This window comes from Ranitomeya variabilis, chromosome 1, assembly GCF_051348905.1.
Source record: "Ranitomeya variabilis isolate aRanVar5 chromosome 1, aRanVar5.hap1, whole genome shotgun sequence".
NCBI lineage: Eukaryota > Metazoa > Chordata > Amphibia > Anura > Dendrobatidae > Ranitomeya > Ranitomeya variabilis.
Window position 1 is genome coordinate 640,403,434 of NC_135232.1, and position 17,923 is coordinate 640,421,356.

A 17,923-nucleotide genomic window follows, 5' to 3' on the forward strand; every position below is an offset into this window, starting at 1 on the left:
TACAGGAGCAGATGACATACAGGTATATACTATATACAGGAGGAGATGACATACAGGTATATACTATATAAGAGGAGATGTGTTGTGAACTATATTTGTTGGCTCCCTCTTGTGGTCACTAGCGGTATGGCACTTGGATTATCCTTCCCCAGGTTGGTACCCACCTGGTTCGTTAGGCCTTGGGTGTTCCTATTTAGACTTCCTGGAAACTCAGTCTAGTGCCTGGAATCGATGTAATTAGTCTATGTCTGTTTTCCTCCTGACTCCTGGTCCCTGAGTCTTGCAAGATAAGCTAAGTTCTGCTTTCTTATTTTTGTCCTTTTGCATTTGCTCTTATTTTGTTCCAGCTTGTTCAAAATGTGATTTCTGTTTTTGCTGGAAGCTCTAGGGGGCTGATATTCTCCCCCCACACCGTTAGTCGGTGCGGGGGTTCTTGGATCTTCAGCGTGGATATTTTTATAGGGTTTTTTGCTGACCGCATAAGTCCTCTTCCTATTTTCTGCTATTAATTAGTGGGCCTCTCTTTGCTAAATCTAGTTCATTCTTACGTTTGTCTTTTCTTCTTACCTCACCGTTATTATTTGTTGGGGGCTTGTATAATTATTTTGGGGTCTTTTCTCTGGAGGCAAGTGAGGTCTTATTTTCTCTGAAAGGGTTAGTTAGTTCTCCGGCTGGTGCGAGACGTCTAGAATCAACGTAGGTACGTTCCCCGGCTACTTCTAGTTGTTGTGCCAGGATCAGATATGCGGTCAGCCAAGTTACCACTTCCCTATGAGCTGGTTTTTGTGTTTGCGGACTTAGCTGGAACTCCTGAGATCCTCTACCACTAGGATCATAACAGAGATGGCTTACAGGTATATACTATATGCAGGAGCAGATGACACAGGTATATGCTATATACAGGAGGAGATGACATACAGGTATATACTATAGTGCTGTGTTCCAAATTATTATGCACATAGAGTTTAGGAGTGATAAGGATAGAATTTTTTTGTTTGTCATTTAAACTTATTGATGGTGATGTGTGTCAGGGCTCTTTATATCACTGAAAGCAATTGCAGATACCTGTGCAAATTAGTTTGGCAGGTGTGTCCAAATAAAGGCAAGACAACTTAAGAAGGCTGTTCCACATTATTAAGCAGCCTACATTTTTTGCCAAAATAGGAAAGAAAAAGGATGTGTCGGCTGCTGAGAAGCAACAAATTGTGGAGTATTTAGGTCAAGGCATGACTACAATCAACATTGCCAAGACACTTCATCGAGATCATTGCACAATCAAGAAGTATGTAGCTGATTCCCAGCACACACGTGTGCGTGCTGATAAGGAAAAATTGAGGACTCTTTCCAACAGGCAATTGTGTAAGGTTAAAAGAGCAGCTGCAAACCACCTCTAACTGTCGACCACCTCTATCCACTGCAACAAGCAGAAACGGCTCCAGCGGGTCAAACGATACATGAAGACTGACTTCCAAACTGTTTTGTTCACCGATGAGTGCCATGCAATGCTCTATGGTCCAGATGGATGGAGTGGAGGATGGACACCCCATGAAAACACGGCTAAGGCCCGAACAAGGAGGAGGTGGAGTAATGTTTTGGGCTGGAATCATGGGGAGAGAGATTGTCAGCCCCTTTATGATCCCTGAAGGGGTAAAGATGAACTCCATAATCTATGTGGAGTTTCTAAAACAACACTTCCTGCCATGGTTCAAGAGGAAGAACCGTGCTTTCCGCAGCAAGATCATTTTCATGCATGATAATGCACCGTCTCCTGCTGCAAAAAACACATCTGCATCTCTGGCTGCTATGGGCATAAAAGAGGACAAACTTATGGTGTGGCCACCATCTTCCCCTGACCTCAACCCCATTGAGAACCTCTGGAGCATCATCAAAAGGAGTGTCTATGATGGCGGGAGGCAGTTCACATCTAAGCAACAGCTCTGGGAGGGGATTCTGTCCACATGCAAAACAATTGAAGCAGAAACCATCCAAAAACTGACAAATTCAATGGACGAGAGATTTCAGAAGCTTCTTTTGAACAAGGGGTCCTACGTGCAAATGTAACATCACCTAGAATAAAGTTTTCACTTGAAAACTGTTTGATTTCATTTTGTAATAAGCTGATAATGCTTATAACTTCACAATTGACCATTTTTTTGTTCAAAATAAAAAAAAAAGGTTGAAAACTCTGCTGTGCATAATAATTTGGAACATGCATTTTGAGTGTTTATTTTTTTTAAAAAAGATACTGTTTTCATAGGCAGTTTTTTCCAAAACATTGCAATTATACTAGAATAGTAGATGACTGGAAAATAACAATGACTGCAATTCAGATAGGTAATTTAGAGAAAATATGAGGAAATATTATTTGCATAATAATTTGGAACACAGTGTATATACAGGAGGAGATGACTTAATGACACATAGGTATATACAGGAGGAGATGACATACAGCAGGTACATACTATATACAGGGGAGATGACATACAGGTATATACTATATACTGGAGATGACATACAGGTACTGTATATGCTATATATAGGAGGAGATGACATACAGGTATATACCGTATTTTCCGGCGTATAAGACGACTTTTTAACCCCCGAAAATCTTCTTAAAAGTCGGGGGTCGTCTTATACGCCGGGAATCGACTTGTACGCCGGTGTATATGGTGGGTGGGGAGGGGGAGTGATCCTGATGACGAGGGGGCGTCTCACAGGAAAGTGAGTAATCCCCATTACCTTATCCTAGCGGTGCAGCGTGGGGGTGTCAGTGCCGGGAGCGGCGGCAGCTGCTGTGTTCTGGTGCGGCGGCTCCTCTTCTGTGTGGGGCCTCTGTGCTGTGAGGTGGCGGCGGCAGCGGCGTATCTTTATCCAGTTGGGGCTCCTCCGGCATCTCCTTAGCCCTGGAGGCCCCGCCGCAACTCCATCGGTGCAATGTGGTGGCCTCCGGGAAAATGGCCGCTGCTCAGATTCAGATCTCGTGTCCCGAGATTTCGGGACGAGATCTGAATCTGAGCAGCGGCCATTTTCCCGGAGGCCACCGCATCGCACCTATTGAGCTGCCTCCGGGAAAATGGCCGCTGCATTGCACCGATGGAGTTGCGGCGGGGCCTCCAGGGCTAAGGAGATGCCGGAGGAGCCCCAACTGGATAAAGATATGCCGCCGCCACCGCCACCGCACAGCACAGAGGCCCCACACAGAAGAGGAGCCGCCGCACCAGAGCACAGCAGCCGCCGCACCAGAGCACAGCAGCCGCCGCCGCCACTCCCAGCACTGAGACCCCCACGCTGCACCGCTACGATAAGGTAATGGGGGATACTCACTTTCCTGTGAGACGCCCCCTCGTCATCAGGATCACTCCCCCCCCCCCCCCAAAAGGCACATATTCACCGGCCCTATAAGACGACATAGGGTGTATAAGAAGACCCCCGACTTTTAAGAAGATTTTATATTTTAACTGGTAAAGTTGGGGGGTCGTCTTATACGCCCAGTCGTCTTATACGCCGGAAAATACGGTACTATATACAGAAGAGATGACATACAGGTATATACAGGAGGAGTTGACACATAGGTATATACAATATACAGGAGCAGATGACATACAGCAGGTATATACTATTTACAGGGGAGATGACATACAGGTGTATTCTATATACAGGGGAGATGACACACAGTTACAGTGCCTACAAGTAGTATTCAACCCCCTGCAGATTTAGCAGGTTTACACATTTGGAATTAACTTGGCATTGTGACATTTGGACTGTAGATCAGCCTGGAAGTGTGAAATGCACTGCAGCAAAAAAGAATGTTATTTCTTTGTTTATTTTTTTTTTAAATTGTGAAAAGTCTTTTCAGAGGGTCATTTATTATTCAACCCCTCAACCCACCAGAATTCTGTTTGGTTCCCCTAAAGTATTAAGAAGTAGTTCAGGCACAAAGAACAATGAGCTTCACATGTTTGGATTAATTATCTCTTTTTCCAGCCTTTTCTGACTATTTAAGACCCTCCCCAAACTTGTGAACAGCACTCAAACATGGTCAACATGGGAAAGACAAAGGAGCATTCCAAGGCCATCAGAGACAAGATCGTGGAGGGTCACAAGGCTGGCAAGGGGTACAAAACCCTTTCCAAGGAGTTGGGCCTACCTGTCTCCACTGTTGGGAGCATCATCCGGAAGTGGAAGGCTTATGGAACTACTGTTAGCCTTCCACGGCCTGGACAGCCTTTGAAAGTTTCCTCCCGTGCCAAGGCCAGGCTTGTCCGAAGAGTCAAGGCTAACCCAAGGACAACAAGGAAGGAGCTCCGGGAAGATCTCATGGCAGTGGGGACATTGGTTTCAGTCAATGCCATAAGTAACGTACTCCACCGCAATGGTCTCCGTTCCAGACGAGCCCGTAAGGTACCTTTACTTTCAAAGCGTCATGTCAAGGCTCGTCTACAGTTTGCTCATGATCACTTGGAGGACTCTGAGACTGACTGGTTCAAGGTTCTCTGGTCTGATGAGACCAAGATCGAGATCTTTGGTGCCAACCACACACGTGACGTTTGGAGACTGGATTGCACTGCATACGACCCCAAGAATACCATCCCTACAGTCAAGCATGGTTGTGGCAGCATCATGCTGTGGGGCTGTTTCTCAGCCAAGGGGTCTGGCCATCTGGTCCGCATCCATGGGAAGATGGATAGCACGGCCTACCTGGAGATTTTGGCCAAGAACCTCCGCTCCTCCATCAAGGATCTTAAGATGGGTCGTCATTTCATCTTCCAACAAGACAACGACCCAAAGCACACAGCCAAGAAATCCAAGGCATGGTTCAAGAGGCAAAAAATCAAGGTGTTGCAGTGGCCTAGTCAGTCTCCTGACCTTAACCCAATTGAAAACTTGTGGAAGGAGCTCAAGATTAGTCCACATGAGACACCCAAAGAACCTAGATAACTTGGAGAAGATCTGCATGGAGGAGTGGGCCAAGATAACTCCAGAGACCTGTGCCGGCCTGATCAGGTCTTAGAAAAGACGATTATTAGCTGTAATTGCAAACAAAGGTTATTCCACAAAATATTAAACCTAGGGGTTGAATAATAATTGACCCACACTTTTATGTTTAAAATTTATAAAAATTTAACTGAGCAACAAAACTTTTTGGTTTGTAAGATTTATGCATCTGTTAATAAATCCTGCTCTTGTTTGAAGTTTGAAGGCTCTAACTTATTTGCATCTTATTAACCCTGCTAAATCTGCAGGGGGTTGAATACTACTTGTAGGCACTGTATATACTATATACAGGAGATGACATACAGGTGTATACTATATATAAGGGAGACGACAAACATGTATATACCGAGGGGAAAATGAGAGGTGTGAGGTGAAAATGAGAGGTGTGAGGTGAAAATGAAAAGGTGTGAGTGCAAAATGAGAGGAATGAGGGAAAATAGTGGAGTGATCAGAAAATGACAGATGTGAGGTTGAAATGACAAGTGTTAGGGGGGAATGAGAGAAGGGGGAAAATAAGAGGAGTGAGGGGGGAAATGAGAGGTGGAGGGAGAAAATGAGAGATGTGAGGGGGAAAATGAGAGGCGAGATGGGAAGATGAGAGAAGTGAGGTGCTATAACTAACCAAAGATATTTACTATGCCCAGGCAACGCCGGGCTCTTCAGCTAGTTAAAAAATAAAGATCAATGTATGCTCTGTATAAGGTGATACCACATGTGAACACATGTAGATCAATGGACACTGCTCTGCCGCTATTTTCTGGCAACCAATTTCAGCATGGACAACTTGTGCCTAGTAATTCAAGTTGTGGGTGCTAAGTCGTCCTTTACATTACATTGTTCATTAATTTTTAAGGAATTTGTCATTGCCTAAAGTACTTTAATAGTCATTAGGTAAGGATATTCTCTCTTCAAAGACTGATGCTATATCATCCCCAACAAATATTATTATTATTATTCATTTTTATAGCGCCATTTATTCCATGGCGCTTTAGATGTGAAGAAGGGGGCAAATATAGACAAATACATTAAACATGAGCAAAAAACAAGTCATATAGGTACATAAGGAGGGAGGACCCTGCCCGCGAGGGCTCACAGTCTGCAGGGGATGGGTGAGGATACACTAGGAGAGGGTAGAGCTGGTTGTGTGGCAGTTCAGTATGTTGAGGATCATTGCAGGCTGTAGGCTTGTCGGAAGAGGTGATTCTTCAGGTTCTTTTTGAAGGTTTCAATGGTAGGCAAGAGTCTGATGTGTTGGGTTAGAGAGTTCCAGAGTATGGGGGAAGCACGGGAGAAGTCTTGGATGCGGTGTGGGAAGAAGAGATGAGAGGGGAGTAGAGAAGGAGATCTTGAGAGGATCAGAGGTAGCGTGTAGGTAAGTAGCGGGAGGCCATGTCACAGATGTATGGAGGAGACAGGTTGTGGATGGCTTTGTATGTCATTGTAAAGGTTTTGAACTGGAGTCTCTGGGCCATAGGAAACCAGTGAAGGGCTTGGCATAGGGGAGATGATGGGGAATAGCGGGGAGACAGGTAGATTATTCGGGCAGCAGAGTGTAGGATGGATTGGAGTGGTGCCAGAGTGCTAGAGGGGAGGCCAGAGAGTAGGAAATTGCAGTAGTCAAGGCGGGAGATAAGTGCATGCACTAGTGTTTTTGTGGTGTCACTGTCAAGGAATGCGCGGATCCGGGAAATATTTTTGAGTTTGAGATGGCAGGAGGAGGCAAGGGCTTGGATATGTGGCTTGAAAGAGAGTGCAGAGTCGAGGATCACCCCGAGGCACCGGGCATGTGGGACTGGGAAAAGTGAGCAGCTACTGACATTGATGGATAGATCTGGTTGAGGGGTAGAGTGATATGGGGGAAAGATGATGAATTCTGTTTTCTCCATGTTCAGTTTTAGAAAGCGAGCAGAAAAGAAGGCCGAGATAGCAGACAGACAGTGTGGGATTTTGTTAAGTAAGAAGGAGAGGTCCGGTCCGGATAGGTAGATCTGCGTGTTATCGGCGTAAAGATGATACTGCATACCGTGGGATTCTGTGAGCTGTCCCAGGCCGAAGGTGTAGATGGAGAAGAGTAGGAGTCCTAGAACAGAGCCTTGAGGAACACCGACAGACAAGGGGCGAAGTGAGGAGGTAGCGTGGGGGAGGGAGACACTGAATCTTCGGTCTGTCAGATATGACGAGATCCAGGATAGGGCCAAGTCTGTGATGCCAAGAGATGAGAGGATCTGTAGCAGAAGGGAGTAGTCCACAGTGTCAAAGGCAGAAGACAGGTCCAGGAGAAGGAGGACAGCGTAGTGCCGCTTGCTCTTGGCAGTTAGTAGGTCATTGGTGACTTTAGTTAATGCAGTTTCAGTTGAGTGATGGGGTCGGAAGCCAGATTGTAACCTGTCAAAGAGGGAGCAGGAGGAGAGGTGGGAGGACAGTTCAAGATGGACGTGTTGTTCCGGTAATTTTGAGGCATAAGGTAGAAGAGATATTGGGCGATAGCTAGACACAGAGGATGGGTCGAAGGGCATTTTGAGGATGGGTGTGATCTTGGCATGTTTGAAGGCTGAGGGGAAGACACCTGTTGTGAGTGAGAGGTTGAAGAGGTGTGTTATGGTTAGGATGAAGACCGTGGCAAGGTTAGGCATGAGGTGGGATGGGAGCGGGTCAAGCGTGCAGGTGGTGAGGTGTGATCTTGACAGGAGGGTGGAGAGCTGATCTTCTGCCATGGTGGAGAAGCTGGTTTTGGAGGAACAGGGTGGAGCAGCTAAGAGGGGCGTTGGGCGCTGTGGGCCAAAGCTTTCTCTGATCGTATCGATCTTCTGTTTAAAGAAGGAGGCAAAGTCTTCAGCAGAAATGAGAGGGTGTAGGGGGACGGAGTAGAGAATTGAAAGTGTTGAAAAGCTGTTTAGGGTTGTGAGAGAGGGAGGATATGAGAGATGGGAAGTAAGTTTGTTTTGCGGCAGTGAGCGTGGACTTGAAGCTGGCGAGGGACTGCATGTATGCAGTGAAGTGGTCGGCAGAGTGAGATCGCTTCCATCTCCGCTCAGCGATCCTGGAAGCCCGTCTCAGTTCTTTGGTCAGGCTGGTCAGCCAGGGCTGCCTGTTGAGCGTATGAGTTTTGCTATGCATGAGCGGGGCGGCCGAGTCTAGTGTTGCTGTTATTGTGGTGTTATAAAAAGTGGCAGCAGCATCTGTGTCATGAAGGGAGGCTATGTCTGTAAGAGGGAGAAGGGACTCGGAGAGTGAGTGTAAATTAAGGTGTTTGAGATTTCTGCGAGGGTGAGTGACTTTGTGGAGTGGGGGTTGCACACTAGGAGAGGAGAGGAAAGAGAATGTCAGTAGGTTGTGGTCAGACAGGGGGAGGGGTGAGTTAGTGAGATTAGTAAGGGAGCAGAGGTGGGTGAAGATGAGGTCCAGCGTCTTGCCATCTTTGTGAATGGCCTCAGAGGACCCTTGAGTGATGCCGAAGGAGGCAGTGAGCGATAAAAGTTTAGAGACAGCTGAGGTGGAAGTGTCAATGGAGATATTGAAGTCACCCATGATGATAGTCGGGATGTCAGCAGAAAGGAAATGAGGTAGCCAGGTGGTGAAGTGGTCGAGAAAGGTGGAGATGGCTAGTTCTGGGGGGCGGTAGATGACAGCCAGCTGGAAGTTGGAGGGGGAATATATGCGGACGGAGTGCACCTCAAACGAGGGAAGATTAGCGGAGGGTGGTAGCAGGATTGGAGTAAAGGAGCAGGTGTCAGACAGGAGCAAGCCAACCCCTCCACCACGTTTGTTGCTGGCGCGAGGGGGGTGATAGAGGTGGAATCCGCCATAGGAAAGCGCTGCTGGAGAGGCTGAGTCAGAGGGGGTGAGCCAGGTTTCAGTGATGCCAAGGAAGGAGAGTTTGTTGGCGATGAAGAGGTCATGGATAAATGGCAGTTTGTTTCAGACAGAGCGTGCGGTCCATAGTGCTCCATGTAGGGGGCCGAGGGAGTGGGGCCTGGATGAATGGGTATGAGGTTATCATAGTTGGGAAAATGCTAGGTGAAAATGGCGCACCCTGCCTCTACCGCCCTAGGGTCACTAGAGATTGCTGCAGTCATACCCTTCCATCAAACAGTGATGGCACCAGAATCGGATTAATTCAGACTCCAAGTCAGACCCCTAAATTGATTCAGCCGTCAGTGCACACTTCTAAATAAGTTCAGACCCCTAATAACCCCAGGCTATCATGTCTTGCTGGGCTTGAAGCATCAAGATCCTACACAGTCTGATAGAAAGGAGCCCTAGAGCAGGGAATTTATATATCATTGGCTAATACCTACTAGATAAATCCAGTTGATATAACAAGGCAACACAATGCCATGTGCATTTGCATCCATGGCCATCCTTTATCCAAAGTGGCTATTATAATGCAACTAATGTCTGTGATGTGATGAGACAGTATCTTTTAAATGATTAAGTAGGAAAATATAAATATACAGTCATGGCCATAAGTGTTGGCACCCTCAAAATTGTTCCAGAAAAGTATTTTGTTCAGAAAATTATTTCAAATACTTATGTTTATATCCTTAGTGTGTATTGGAACAAAACAAAAAAAAACGCAATTTGGACATACCATATTTTTCAGATTATAAGATGCACTTTTTCCCTCCGCATTTGGAAGTAAAATGGGGGTATGTCTTATAACCTGAAGTGAGCTAGCTTACTGGGGGGTGGCTGCATTGGAGCGTGGTCACAGGAGGAAGGGTTGCTGCATCAGGCGTCCGGCAGCGGTAGGAGTGGGGCAATGCTGCGAGTCCTGAGCTCTCATAAGATAACAGCGCCTGTGCATGGAGTCCCCTTTCCCAGTGGTTTTCCTGCGGTGGGCTTCAGGAAAATGGCCGCCAGAGGTAGCGCAATGCGCAGATTGAGATCTCGTCTCCTAAGATCTAAATTTTCACCACTATCGGTCTCCAGAAGCAGTGACCCTGCCTCCTATGACCCCGTTCCACCACTGCTGCCCCCCTACTCCCCTGGTAAGCCATTTTTAAAACGCACTATAAGATACCACCATTCTATGTTAAAATGTTTTTTTCCACCCCAAAATTTGTGGTGTGTCTTATGACCCGGTGCCTCTTGTAGTCCGCAAAATACAGTAATAATTTCACACAAAACCACAAATATGGGACGGACAAAATTGGTGCCATCTTTTCGACATTGTTGGTAAACAACTCTTTCAAGCATGTGATGCCCGTTAAAACTCACCTCAGGCAAATAATCGGTATGGTCAATATTAAAATCACACCTGAAACCAGATAAAAGGGGGGAAGTTGACTCAATCGTCGTATTGTTTGTCTGTGTGTGCCACAATAAGTATGGAGAACAGAAAGAAGAAAACCGTCTGAGGACTTTAGAACAAAATTTGTTGAAAAATATCAACACTCTCAAGATTACAAGGCCGTCTCCAGAGATCTTGATGTTCCTTTGTCCACGGTGCCCAACATAATCAAGAAGTTTACAATATATGGTACTGTAGCTAATCTCCCTGGACGTTCACGGCAGAGAAATATTGACGAAACGTTGCAACGCAGGATAGTTCGGAGGGTGGATTAGCAGCCCCAATCAAGTCCCAAAGAAATGCAAGCTGTCCTGCAGGCTCAGAGTGCATCAGTGTCAAGCAAACTATCCATCAATATTTGAATAAAATGAAACGCAGTGGCAGGAGGACCCCACTGCTGACATACAGACATAAAAAAGCTAGACTGCAGTTTGTCAAAATGCACGTGAGTAAGCCAAAATCCTTCTGGGAAAGCATCTTGTGGACAGATGAGATTACGATAGAGCTATTTGGTAAAGCACTTCATTCTACTGTTTACCGAAAACGGGATGAGGACTACAAAGAAAAGATCACATTACCTACAGTCAAATATGGTGGAGGGTCAAAGATGTTTTGGGGTTGTTTTGCTGCCTCTAGCACTGGGTGCCTTGACTGTGTGCAAGGCAATGTGACATCTGAAGATTACCAAAAGATTATTTTGGGTTGCAATGTAGTGCCCAGTGTGAGAAAGCTTGGTTTGCATCCTAGGTCGTAGGTCTTCCAGCAGGACAATGACCCCCAAACATACTTCAAGAATCACCCAGAAATGGATGGAAACAAAGTGTTGGAGAGTTCTGAAGTGACTAACAATGAGTCTGGATCTAAATACTATTGACCTCCTGTGGAGAGATCTTAAAATTGCTGTTGGGAGAGACAGCGCCTTCGAATATGAGGGACCTGGAGCAGTTTGTAAAAAAAAGTGGTCCAAAATCCAGGTGAGAAGTCTAAGAAACTTGTTGATGGCTATAGTAAGCGATTGCAGTTATTTATTCCAAAGAATGTGCAACCAAATATTAAGCTGAGAATGCCAACAATTTTTTGTCTGGACCGTTTTTGGGATTTTGTCAGAAATTAAATCCAATTTGCTTTTTTTTGTGTTGTTTCAATACACACAAAAGAAATAAACATGTGTAAAACAAAAAATGTGTAGTTCCAAAAATTTTCTGGGAGAAATGCTTCATTTTCTGCAACAATTTCAAGGGGCTATGCCTGTATGTGCATACATTACATATATGGAAAAATAACCAAGAAAGACCGAACAACTCACCCTCACTTTTCCTGGGCAGTGTTTGTGATACTTTTTCACTTCTGACTGGCATCTTAGAAACCAAAGTAGTTTTAGTTATAATCTCCATACTTTTATATTGGTGTACTTTCATGTGTACTTGTATATAAGTGCACTTTTAGTTGGCTGTACTTTTATAAATGTGTACTTTTTTATAGGGGTACTTTTTTGTAGGTGTACTTTTATTTGGGTGTACTTTTATATTGGTGTGCTCCTATGTAAGTACTTTTTTATTAGTGTACTTGTATTTGGGAGTACTTATATATGAGTGTACTTCTATATAAGTGTACTTTTATATGCGTGTATTTTAATTTGGGTGTACATTCATATGGGCTGTACTTTCTATGAGGGAAATATAAGTGTAATTTTATTTGAGTGTACTTGTATATGGGTGTACTTTTATATAAGTGTACTTTTGTTTGGGTGTATTTTTATATGAGTGTACTCTTATATAAGAGTACTTTTATATGGGTGTACTTTCTTATAAGTGTACTTTTATTTGGGTGTACTTTGATGTGGGTGTACTTTTACACGGGTGTACTTGGTTACAGGTGTATTTTCATATATGTACTTTTATTTCGGTGCATTTTATATAGATGTAGTCTTATATAAGTGTATTATTATTTGGGTGTACTTTGATATTGGTGTACTTTTCTATTGGTGTGCATTCATATAAGTGTACTTTTATTTGTGTGTATTTTATATGGATGTAGTCTTATATACAGTAAGCATTAGTGATGAGTGAATATACTCGTTACTCGAGATTTCTCGAGCATGCTCGGGTGACCTCCTAGTATTTTTTTAGTGCTCGGAGATTTAGTTTTTCTTGCCGCAGCTGAATGACTTACATCTGTTAGCCAGCATAAGTACATGTGGGGGTTGCCTGGTTGCTAGGGAATCCCCACATGTAATCAAGCAGGCTAACAGATGTAAGTCATTCAGCTGCGGCACTGAAAACTAAATCTCCGAGCACTAAAAAAATACTCGGAGGTCACCCGAGCGTGCTCGAGAAATCTCGAGTAACGAGTATATTCGCTCATCACTAGTAAGCATACTTTTATATTGGTGTACTTTCATATCAGTGTACTTTTCTTTAGGTGTATTTTTATATGGGTGTACTTTTACTTTGGTGTACTTTCACATCAGTGTACTTTTATTTTGGTGTATTTTATATGGGTGTACTTTTATTTGGGTGTACTTTGATATGGATCTACTTTTATATTGGTCTACTGTCAAATCAGTGTACTTTTATTTATTTAGGTGTATTTTATATGGGTGTAAATATATTTGGGTGAACTCTTATATAAGTGTACTTTCATGTGGGTGTACTTTGATATGAGTGTACTTTTATTTGGCTGTACTTTGATATGGGTGTATTCTTAAATAAGGGTATTTTTATTTTGGTGTACTTTGATATGGGTCTACTCTTATATCAGTTTACTTTTATTTGGGTGTACTTTGATATTAGTGTACTTTGATATGAGTGTACTTTTATTTGGGTTTACTTTGATATGGGCTTATTCTTAAATAAGGGTATTTTTATTTTGGTGTCATTTGATTTGGGTGTGCTTTGATATGGGTGTACTTTTATTTGGGTGTACTCTTACATAGGTGTACTTTTATATGGATGTTCATTGATATGGGTGTACTTTGATAAGGGTGTAATGTCATATGTGCCATGTGCCTCACAATCCCTCTCCAGACCTGCTGTGGGACAGTATGGTGTGAACCTACCGCACATTGTGGACACCTCCCACAGGTGCAGGGTATGTTGTATTATGCGGCTTTGTTATGGGCAGTTGTGGGTGTATGGACACATTCTTCACTATTGTTGTATACAGCACTGTACTATGACTTCCTTTGTTTCCCGTTGCTTCATTAGCGAGCTCATTATTCAAGCAATATAATGATGATCATTGCTATTATCACCAGGCTTATTATTACCATTATTAGTGCTATTACAGGTTATTACACGCTTTGTCATTTATATCATTCGTCGAGTAATATCCGCTGATTATTATAATTCCGATACAGCAGCGCAGAAAGTGTTGTGTCGCCCGCGCTTTTGGTAATTAGTGGCCTCGTTGTTTTCCGCCTTTGCGATCCGACAGAAATAATTGCTTGTTAATTACTTCCAGTTACATTCACTTTTGCAAAGTCTTTGGAAAGGACAAAAGGAGGCGATTTAACTCTTGTAAGGGGGGAGAAATGGTATGCCTATATTTGCTTTAGAAAGTTCTTCGCATAGAATGAGTTATATACTATAGGAACCATCTCAGCATATAAAGGAGAATTAAAGGTGTGTTCCACTAGTATGATATTGGATATCATTATTTCATCAGGAGGATCATCATTATTAGGGTCCGACACATGGCACTACGGCTTACCAGCCATTACCAGCTCCAGCTGTGGTCAGATGGAGACACCACTCCTAGGTCCAGTATGTAATCGTTCGAATATGTCATCAATATCATAAATATACTTGGGGAAAACACCATTAACTATATGTATTTTTACCAAATCACTGTTATTTACTATTCAGTGCAAAGGAAGGGACAGTCTGTTTACTGTGACTAGAAAGCAACAAATATGGCACAGATTTTTAAAGGGGAAAGACAAATTGAAATGGTCTCTGTACATTCAGAATACATTTACCTTATTTGATAGATAATGGGGATATTTATGAGCAAAAAGCATCAGGATTTGGGCTACATTTTCACAAAATAATGTTTAGTGTGTGTCTGTTCTTTTGTATGAGTGTAGTTTTATATGTGAGAATTGAAATATGTGTGTACTTTCATTTGGTTGTACTTTTATATGGGTGTACTTCTATTTTAGATTTATATGCTTGTACTTTTATATAAGTGTACTTTTATATGGGTGTACTTTTATATGGTTGTGTTTTTACATTGGTGTACTTTTATATGCTTGTTCTTTTATAGGAGTGTACTTTTTATATGGATGTACTTTTATTTATGTGTATTTATATTTTACTTTCATATGGTTATATTTTTATAAGTGTTCTGTTTTTATATGAATTAACTTTTATATATTTGAACTTTTATAGGGGTGTATTTTATAGGAGTTCACTTTTATTAAAATTTTATATGGTTGTACTTTTATATGAGTGTACTCTTACATGGTTGTACTTCTATACAACGGTACATTTAAAAGGGTGTACTTTTATATGGTTGCACTTTTACATGACTGTGCTTTTATATGGATTTACTTTTACATGAGCTTTTCTATGAGTGTACTTTTATTTTACTTTTCTATGGGCGTACTTTTCTATGGGTGTACTTTTCTATGGGTTTACTTTTATGAGTGAACTTTTATATGGGTGTTCTTTTATGGGTGTACTTTTATGAGTGAACTTTTATATGAATGTACTTTTATGGTTGTTCTTTTATATGCGTGCACTTTTATGAGTGTACTATTATATGGATTTACTTTTATATGGGTGTACGTTTATGAGTGAACTTTTATATGGGTGTACTTTTATATGGCTGTACTTTTATGAGTGTACTTTTATATGGGTGTATTCTTATGGGTGTACTTTTGAGTACTCTTATATGGGTGTATTTTTATGAGTGTACTTTTATATAGCTGTACTTTTATGAGTGTACTTTTAAATGGGTGTATTTTTGAGTATACTTTTATGAGTGTAGTTTTATATGGGTGTACTTTTATGAGTGAACTTTTTTATGGTTGTAATTTTATGGGTGTTCTTTTAAATGTGTGTATTTTTATGAGTGTACTATTATATGGGCGTACTGTTAAATGGGTGTACTTTTATGAGTGAACTTTTATATGGGTGTACTTTTATGAGTGAACTTTTATATGGGTGTACTTTTATGAGTGTACTTTTAAATAGTTGTATTTTTATGAGTGTACTTTTATGAGTGTAGTTTTATATGGACTTACTTTTATATGGGCGTACTTTTATGTTGGTGTATTTTTATGAGTGTACTGTTATATGGGCGTACTTTTATGTTGGTGTATTTTTATGAGTGTACTTTTATATGGGAGTACTTTTATGTTGGTGTATTTTTATGAGTGTACTTTTATATGGGCGTACTTTTATGTTGGTGTATTTTTATGAGTGTACTTTTATATGGGCGTACTTTTATGTGGGTGTATTTTTATGAGTGTACTTTTATATGGGTGTACTTTTATATGGGCATACTTTTATATGGGTGTACTTTTATATGGGCGTACTTTTACATAGGTCTACTTTTCTTTTACTTTTATATGAGCATACTTTTATATTTAACGTGACAGCATGAGCTAAACATTTGCAGCAAAGTAAGCCAGCTGCTGGGTGATGTAGACTTACAGGTCCTTCTCAAAAAATTAGCATATAGTGTTAAATTTCATTATTTACCATAATGTAATGATTACAATTAAACTTTCATATATTATAGATTCATTATCCACCAACTGAAATTTGTCAGGTCTTTTATTGTTTTAATACTGATGATTTTGGCCTACAACTCCTGATAACCCAAAAAACCTGTCTCAATAAATTAGCATATCAAGAAAAGGTTCTCTAAATGACCTATTACCCTAATCTTCTGAATCAACTAATTAACTCTAAACACATGCAAAAGATACCTGAGGCTTTTAAAAACTCCCTGCCTGGTTCATTACTCAAAACCCCCATCATGGGTAAGACTAGCGACCTGACAGATGTCAAGAAGGCCATCATTGACACCCTCAAGCAAGAGGGTAAGACCCAGAAAGAAATTTCTCAACAAATAGGCTGTTCCCAGAGTGCTGTATCAAGGCACCTCAATGGTAAGTCTGTTGGAAGGAAACAATGTGGCAGAAAACGCTGTACAACGAGAAGAGGTGACCGGACCCTGAGGAAGATTGTGGAGAAGGACCGATTCCAGACCTTGGGGAACCTGAGGAAGCAGTGGACTGAGTCTGGTGTGGAAACATCCAGAGCCACCGTGCACAGGCGTGTGCAGGAAATGGGCTACAGGTGCCGCATTCCCCAGGTAAAGCCACTTTTGAACCATAAACAGCGGCAGAAGCGCCTGACCTGGGCTACAGAGAAGCAGCACTGGACTGTTGCTAAGTGGTCCCAAGTACTTTTTTCTGATGAAAGCAAATTTTGCATGTCATTCGGAAATCAAGGTGCCAGAGTCTGGAGGAAGACTGGGGAGAAGGAAATGCTAAAATGCCTGAAGTCCAGTGTCAAGTACCCACAGTCAGTGATGGTGTGGGGTGCCATGTCAGCTGCTGGTGTTGGTCCACTGTGTTTCATCAAGGGCAGGGTCAATGCAGCTAGCTATCAGGAGATTTTGGAGCACTTCATGCTTCCATCGGCTGAAATGCTTTATGGAGATGAAGATTTCATTTTTCAGCACGACCTGGCACCTGCTCACAGTGCCAAAACCACTGGTAAATGGTTTACTGACCATGGTATTACTGTGCTCAATTGGCCTGCCAACTCTCCTGACCTGAACCCCATAGAGAATCTGTGGGATATTGTGAAGAGAAAGTTGAGAGACGCAAGACCCAACACTCTGGATGAGCTTAAGGCCGCTATTGAAGCATCCTGGGCCTCCATAACATCTCAGCAGTGTCACAGGCTGATTGCCTCCATGCCACGCCGCATTGAAGCAGTCATTTCTGCCAAAGGATTCCCGACCAAGTATTGAGTGCATAACCGAACATTATTATTTGATGGTTTTTTTGTTTGTTATTAAAAAACACTTATTTGATTGGATGGGTGAAATATGCTAATTTATTGAGACAGGTTTTTTGGGTTATCAGGAGTTGTATGCCAAAATCATCAGTATTAAAACAATAAAAGACCTGACAAATTTCAGTTGGTGGATAATGAATCTATAATATATGAAAGTTTAATTGTAATCATTACATTATGGTAAATAATGAAATTTAACACTATATGCTAATTTTTTGAGAAGGACCTGTATATTAGACAGTCTACCGATAAGCCAAATTTATGGAACCACGCAAGTCTAACAGGGTCTGAAAATCTAGTAGGTGTGGTCAGCAACTCTTCTTTATGGGTGTTTTCTTCAGGACCATGCCCAGATGGCTAAAAATCTAGATTTATACACTGGGAAGAAAGGGTGACATCTCAGGCACAAGAACAAAAGATAATGCCAGAGTCAGGAGAACAGAGACATTTGCACCAGGTAGTAAATGACTTATTTATGGTAAGTGACAGGTCCTCCTAAAGGACTGGAAATTAACATCGGTAAATATTCCTCTACCTGTTGCAGTGCTAATGGTAGCCTTAGATGATGCTTAGGTATTATTAAGATTATTATATA

The 17,923-nt window shown here is 42.2% G+C and overlaps 1 protein-coding gene across 12 annotated transcripts in view; it reads left to right on the forward strand.

Annotated features, from left to right (window-relative positions):
* Positions 1 to 17,923, forward strand: part of NPAS3 (neuronal PAS domain protein 3) — a 616,056-nt gene that overhangs the window by 551,465 nt on the left and 46,668 nt on the right. The window lies entirely within an intron of this gene.